Genomic DNA, 7,918 nt, shown 5'->3' with positions numbered 1-7,918 from the left:
CGACATCAGAATTCGATGATCTATATGTCAAATCGAAGCTATCGACGTCCTCTTCAATTTTATGAATTTTATTTCATAAAATTTGAATGAAAAACAGTCCAGAAATTTAAAGAACAATGCAGCTCAAATCGAACCGCTGGGTTCGTCAGGATTTAAGTAATCAGGACTAAGGAAACGTATTATTTAAGTTCAAATTGAGAATTTAAATAATCGAGGAAGCTTATTAATATATTTGGAGTCCAAGGAATAAATTTGAGAATTTTTGGACGAAAAAGTATATTTTAGCCGGACTGCAATTGGACTGCAGAATTAATAAAGAAAATTTATTATAAAATAAAATAGACATCCCGAGATGATAATTTGGAGGTTAATATTCATGAAATACTATTCGGAAATTAATGAGAAAGTTTAATTTTGAATATTGCAAAAGTTACTTTTATTTACGAAATTGCCACAAGGGCAAACTTGTAATTTTGCCTAGACTAATAAATATCCTAAGTCTTCTTCCCCACTTCATTTCCAGCAAATTTCTTTTACCTCCATTGTTGAATGCTCTCAACTCACCATTTACCCTTAGCTATATTATTCATTTGTTATTTCTCAATAATTCCTTAACGAAAAACGTTGGAAATCACCCGCTAATTACTAATCTACAATTGCATGTAGGATCAAGGTATAATCGCTAGCTCAAAACTTTGTGTTTATTTTCTGATGTTTAATAAGCTTATATTATGTGTTTTAGTTGTTGAAATTTGTGGTTTAATTGTGTTTAATTCGGTTTTTGTGTATAGTTTTGATATATTCGGTTTTGAATTAATTTTTCCGTGAAATTAAATTATTATTTTTAATTTCTGGGCTGATCTACTTCATGAGGTTAAAATATGCTTTAAAGTGTGATTTTTGTGGATTAAAAATGTTAAACATTTCGGGTATTAATTTAATGGTTTGGAGTTCGATTTTTAATAGTTTTAAAGGCTTAAAAATCGCTTAAAAATGATAAATAAATGGATTTTAAATTTCTGGAAATAAATTGGTTTATGTTTGAGTTAGATGTTGGGTTGATGGTGAATAAATGTTTAATGGTGAATTTTTAATGGTTTGTTAATCGGGTTTAATTTTTATAATAGTTTAATCGGTAAAAAAATGTTTAAAAAGGGTAGTACTATTCGCCGCCCCAAATAACCACCCACCGCCCAACTTTTGACCAAACTACCCCTAAATCATTTTCATTTTTTTAAAAAAAAAATTCAATTCTCTCAAATCAATTAAAAACCCAACGAATATCCGAACGAATTTATAATAAAAATGTTAAAATCGACTAAAAATAAATCTAACAATTAATCGGTTTTAAATTTTTTCATTTAAAAATTTTTAATTTTTTTTTTAAAATTTTTTAATGGGCCATCGACGGGAGATGGCGATGGTCCAATGGACCATCGTCCAGCTTTGGCGATGGTCCAATGGACCATCGCCAAAGCTGGACGATGGTCCAATGGACCATCGCCATCTCCTGGCGATGGTCCATTGGACCATCAGCTTTGGCGATGGTCCATTGGACCATCAGCTTTGGCGATGGTCCAATGGATCATCGCCAAAGCTGGACGATGGTCCAATGGACCATCGCCAAAGCTGATGGTCCAATGGACCATCGCCAGGAGATGGCGATGGTCCATTGGACCATCGCCATCTTAGGGCGATTGTCCATTAAAAAATTTTAAAAAAAAATTTAAAAATTTTTAAATGAACAAATTTAAAACCGATTAATTGTTAGATTTATTTTTAGTCGATTTTAACATTTTTATTATAAATCCGCTTGAATATTCGTTGGGTTTTTAATTGAATTGAAAGAATTGATTTAAAAAAAAAACTGAAAATAGGTTAGGGGTAGTTTGGTCAAAAGTTGGGCGGTGGGTGGTTATTTGGGGCGGTAAATAGTAGTCCACTTTAAAAATGGTATTTTTGTCATTTTAATTTCTGGACAGAAATTATTCATGAAAAATGTATGAAATATATATGTTGATTATTTATGGAATTTAATTGATTTAGTTGAGGTGTTTTGACGGATTAATAATCGGTTTTGATTATTAATTGTTTATACGGTTTTAAATTGTTAAAATTGTTAAAATTATGAAAAATAATTTATTTTAATTTTGGGGCTGCTGTTTTAGTATGATAATTAAAATAAATATGTTTTGGTTAATTTGATTGGATTATCCATAATTGATGAATACTTAAGAAATTAAAAGTTTCGATTTTAATCTAAATTGTGTTGCATGTCTATGAATTAAATGTGAGATCATAAAATTGAGTTGATGAGTAAGCTTAGACTATTTAAAGGATTGATTGATGTGATTTTCAATTGATTTGGACTTGATTGTCAAAATTTAAAGTTTTAGGTTTAAAATGTATTTTTAAAAAAAAAAATAAAGGACCAATCAGTATTTTAACCATATTTCCAGATTATTGATGTGTATAATCTGATGTGAAATGATTTTGAGAATTTTAAAGAATCTTGATGATTTTTGAAAGAATTGGATATGTTTGCCAAAAACTAGAGTTTTTGAGTTAAGTCGTATTTTTCAAAAGTTGAAAGGCTACATGGTATGTTAGCCAAAGTTTCCAGATTATATTTGTTAATAATATGAGGTAAAATGATTTTGGATATTTTAAGTAATTTTGTCGATATTAAAATCGATTGAATTACGAAAGGACCTAAATGGTCAATTTTGAAAAGTTTGAGGGTATTTTGGTATTTTAACCAAAAGTGGAATTTAAGATAATACGGGGATGTTTTAATAAATTTAAATAATTAACCTTGAAGTGGAAAGTATTATTGATATAAGAAAATATATTTTATATAATAAAGTATATTTATGAAAAATGAAATATTTAAATGAATATTTCTGAATAATGGTTTTATGTGTAAAAAGAGATAAGTAAAGAAAAAATTACATGAATAAAATAAGTTATGAACTTATTAAATAAGAAATTATTTGGGGATTAGAATTAATTAATTAAATTAAATTAATATTGTATAGAGTTAATTCTAGAGTTAGGATTTTATTAATTAAGAGAATTAATATTTTGATCCTAACTAGATTCGACAAGTTGTCGAGCTATCGAGTCGGAGGACCAAGGGAATTAACGGAGTTGTTTAAAGGAGCATTGACGGAGTAATACCGTAGTTAAACGGTTTCTGTGAGTACATGTTTTTACATTTCGGTATTCGTAAAGTCTCATATTTTAACATACTGTGTGATATATGTGTTGCGGTGTTATATGTTTACATGCCTTGTATCGATGTATGTTTTATGTATATACTATATCTATATATTATTTTGATATAGAAAGGTACACACATAGTTTTGAAAATTATTATGCAATTGTTTATGCTCGAATGTGTGTGTGTGTGTGTTACATCGGTTGGCTGTGCTATCGATGTCAGGATTGTGTGTGTGTGTTACATCGGTTGGCTGTGCTATCGATGTCAGGATTGTGTGTGTGTGTGTGTTACATCGGTTGGCTGTGCTATCGATGTCAGGATTGTGTGTGTGTGTTACATCGGTTGGCTGTGCTATCGATGTCAGGATTGTGTGTGTGTGTTACATCGGTTGGCTGTGCTATCGATGTCAGGAATGTGTGTGTGTGTTACATCGGTTGGCTGTGCTATCGATGTCAGGATTGTGTGTGTGTGTTACATCGGTTGGCTGTGCTATCGATGTCAGGAATGTGTGTGTGTGTTACATCGGTTGGCTGTGCTATCGATGTCAGGATTGTGTGTGTGTGTTACATCGGTTGGCTGTGCTATCGATGTCAGGATTGTGTGTGTGTGTGTGTGTTACATCGGTTGGCTGTGCTATCGATGTCAGGATTGTGTGTGTGTGTTACATCGGTTGGCTGTGCTATCGATGTCAGGATTGTGTGTGTGTGTTACATCGGTTGGCTGTGCTATCGATGTCAGGAATGTGTGTGTGTGTTACATCGGTTGGCTGTGCTATCGATGTCAGGATTGTGTGTGTGTGTTACATCGGTTGGCTGTGCTATCGATGTCAGGATTGTGTGTGTGTGTTACATCGGTTGGCTGTGCTATCGATGTCAGGATTGTGTGTGTGTGTGTATTAGATCGGTTGGCTGTGCTATCGGTCTCAGGTGAATATGGTTGATCGGTTGGCTGTGCTATCGGTCCCATAATATTTTGTGTGTGTGTGTGTGTGTATTAGATCGGTTGGCTGTGCTATCGGTCTCAGGTGAATATGGTTGATCGGTTGGCTGTGCTATCGGTCCCATAATATTGTGTGTGTGTGTGTGTGTATTAGATCGGTTGGCTGTGCTATCGGTCTCAGGTGAATAAGGTTGATCGGTTGGCTGTGCTATCGGTCCCTTAAGATTTATGTATGTTGTGGATATGGTTGATCGGTTGGCTGTGCTATCGGTCCCATAAGATTATGCATGTATGATGTGTTGATAAGTTTCGCCATCAATGTAGATGGACGAATTTGAGAAATGTGGTTTAATTTAAAGGTCAACGTATATGGTTGACATTCTTTGATATTGAAGTCTTGATTGAAATATGTTATGTGTGAGCTCAGACTTCAATTGTTTTAAAGATGTTTTCAAAGGATTTCGAAAATACATAAAGTTATTTTAAATATAAAACGGTTTTTAACTTTATGAAATATTTATTTGTAACGGCATGAACTCACCAGTATATCTGACCCACGTTGTGGAATTATTTTTCAGGAAAGCTGGTCCGATTTTGATGAAGGCTTCCGAACGTTTATTTCTCGGAAGTCTACTTTGATAAAAGGCTGTAAAGAAGGTTTTAAGTTCTAGTTGTCCGCAGTAGACTAGTATAGTCTTATTGTATTTAAATGTTTTAAAGCACATTTAAAACTCTGATGTTTTATCTCATCAGTTATTTAATAAATGTGTCATACGTCTCTTTTAAAAGCGAAAAATTTATAGTGTTTTTCAGGCTTGCTACGGGTTTCGGAGCAACCACTCCCATTCCCTAGCGCCGGTCTCGACTCGAGATTTCGGGTCGTGACAAAGGTGGTATCAGAGCAGTTGGTCCAGTTACCTCTGCTAATATGGGAATTGAGTGCAGTTGGTCAGAGATACCACTGCTAGTCTGTGTAGATGTTGTGTTACCTAGGAGCAATATACAATGTCACTAGGCTAAGTTAGGAATTACTGCGGATTATAGGATTTCCAGTCATGTCTTTTAAACGTTTTCATCGGTTTTTCAAATGTTTTTCAAAACGTCTTGTCCTATGTGTGGTGTCAGGATATGTGTTAGATATGTGTGTTAGCACAATATATGTTTATGGTTACTCGAGTAAGCATTACGCTTTCGAGTATATAGTCTGCGAGGAGTTGTATACTCTCGAGACTCATATTATCTATGAAATGTGTGTTTATTATGAGTATGATTGATTAATTGATGTGGTATGTTTATAGCGTAATCACTGAAAGGAGTGATATGCTTTCGAATGTGATAAAGTCTGCGTAGAGAGATATACTCACGAGACTTGCGTTATGTGCTTTAGCCGAGAATTTCTAAATGAGTTGATTATCATTAGGATATGGCTTATATGTATGATATATGTTGACATGTGTGTTGAGAATTGTTTACTTGAATGATTATATGTTTTGAGTATTGCTTAGTCTACGTAGAGTAGTATACTCTCGAGACTTATGGAATGTGTTATGATTGAGTAAATCATGAATGAATTGGGTTTTTTTTTTTGAACCTAATTTTTATGTATTGGTGATGGCTATGATTTGATTATGTGCATGTTATGTGATTGATTGTTATGTGCATGCAATGGAATAGTGTGTATGAAACGTATAGAACACGTGAAATATAGCCATATATGACATAGACGAATGAAAATTTTATTAGAGCTTAATTCGTAAAGTAAGAATGAGACGCGACTACGTATACGATAAAGACTTTGCGAACATGATACGTATATCATGTTATTAAGAACGCGTTTAGATTTATTTGTGCTTTAGAATGGCTGAGCAAAGAAATATGCGAGTGCGTGCAAGCGCACGGCGATTAAACGAGACTTTAGGAAAAGCCTTAGATAATGAACGTGTACCAGTTCAACCGGCGGATAGAGGCCGTGGACAAGGTAGAGGTCGAGAAGGACCTGTAACATATCAAGCTGGGAATGTGCAGGCACCAGGAATGCCGCAACAACCCAATGTTGATATACATCAGTTAATAACAGAAGTTACGGATTGGTGGAGTTGTGTGTTAATAATAGGACAGTAGATGCAACACCAGCATGAGAAGAGAGAAATTTTGATAGAGATCTGGTGTTAGCATACGTAAAACTGAACCCAAAGGATTTTGATGGATCAAGTGATGCGTTAGACTTTTTGGAAGAAGTCGAGCAAAATGCTCATAGACTTCAAGCTAACGAAAGACAGACAATGTTGTTAATGGAGATGTCGATGAAAGGTCCAGCCAAGGATTGGTTTCGACAAGTAATTGGACCAATAATGGGTCATATAACATGGGCAGAGTTTGTGACCAGATATAAGGATTTCTTCTTACCGTTTGCGGTAATCGAAGGTAACCGGGACAAACTGTTATCGTTAACTCGAGGTAACAGATCTGTTCAGGAATATGTTACCGAGTTTAATCGATTGAGCAGATTTGCTCCAGACTTGATGACAGATCGAGTCGGAGTAAACCCCATGTTTGTGAAGGGATTATGACCTCAGTTTATAGGACTGTTGAGTCAGAGAGACAGGAGTTTTGTGCAAGTTGTCGACGGTGTAAGACAACTGGAAAGCGCATTAATCCAATTTGGTAAAATTCCTAACCCCTCACAACTGAACGAAGTCAGAGATGAATGTTTTGGCTATGGAAACCAAACTTCAAGGCAAATAAGAGAAGAGAAGATAAAAATCTTTTGGAATAAGTGATTTCGCAGAGCCCTATGTCTATAGAAACTTACGATGGCGCCATTTTTATAAAAACAAATGTGTTTAATGAAAAAGGAATGTTTTATAAACACATGATTGTGCCCGGAGACGATTTATGCCGGCATTGCATTGGCACGAATAGAATTGCATCACTACATTCATATTATGTTCACTATTAGGACATGCATCATGTACATTTTGTATGTTGAAAAAAAAAAAGAGTAATGTCATTGCAACTCTTGGTGATGAGAGAAGTCATCACACCGGTGCACAATTATGGCATGATTTTATAAGTGGAAAAACAAAGTGATTTTAAATAGATAAGTTTCTAACGTAAGTACGCTGAGACATTGGCTCTGTAATGTAAAGAAAGGAATAGGACAAGGAAAATATACCTTGTAAGGCCTAAATAAGGAGATATATTTATAGAGTAATGAACAATATGGTATGAAATATTCTGAGACTTAAATGGAAAAGTCTCCAAAGAAGTATTGATGATGTAGGAAAGAAAATGTTGGAGTGTAAGTGATATTATAATTCGAGGACAAATTATTTTAAGGAGGGGAGAATGTAATAACCCGGAATTTTGAATTATTAAATTAAGATATATGTCGTAATTTGGACGATCGGGATTATAAGAAGGGATATTTAAATTCAAAATGGAGAATTTAAATACGTAGGGAAGCCCATAAAAATATTGGAATCATAAGAAATTATTTTGAAATTTTTTGGATAAGTATAATAATATGACAATTTTGGAATGACGAATTTCTAAAATTCATATCTTCCTATTCCGACATCAGAATTCGATGATCTATATGTCAAATCGAAGCTATCGACGTCCTCTTCAATTTTATGAATTTTATTTCATAAAATTTGAATGAAAAACAGTCCAGAAATTTAAAGAACAATGCAGCTCAAATCGAACCGCTGGGTTCGTCAGGATTTAAGTAATCAGGACTAAGGAAACGTATTA

General features: G+C 34.1%; 1 long non-coding RNA gene across 1 annotated transcript; it reads left to right on the top strand.

Moving 5' to 3' along the window:
* Nucleotides 1-492: 492 nt before the first annotated feature.
* LOC126678115 (uncharacterized) lies at nucleotides 493-4,958 on the top strand. Its single transcript, XR_008789648.1, has 3 exons — nucleotides 493-673; nucleotides 3,099-3,198; nucleotides 4,741-4,958. It is a non-coding gene; the product is annotated as an uncharacterized LOC126678115 (long non-coding RNA).
* Nucleotides 4,959-7,918: the final 2,960 nt, after the last annotated feature.

The sequence above is a fragment of the Mercurialis annua genome, linkage group LG1-X (genome assembly GCF_937616625.2).
Source record: "Mercurialis annua linkage group LG1-X, ddMerAnnu1.2, whole genome shotgun sequence".
Classification (NCBI taxonomy): Eukaryota; Viridiplantae; Streptophyta; class Magnoliopsida; order Malpighiales; family Euphorbiaceae; genus Mercurialis; species Mercurialis annua.
This window is presented reverse-complemented; position numbering and strand designations above follow the sequence as displayed.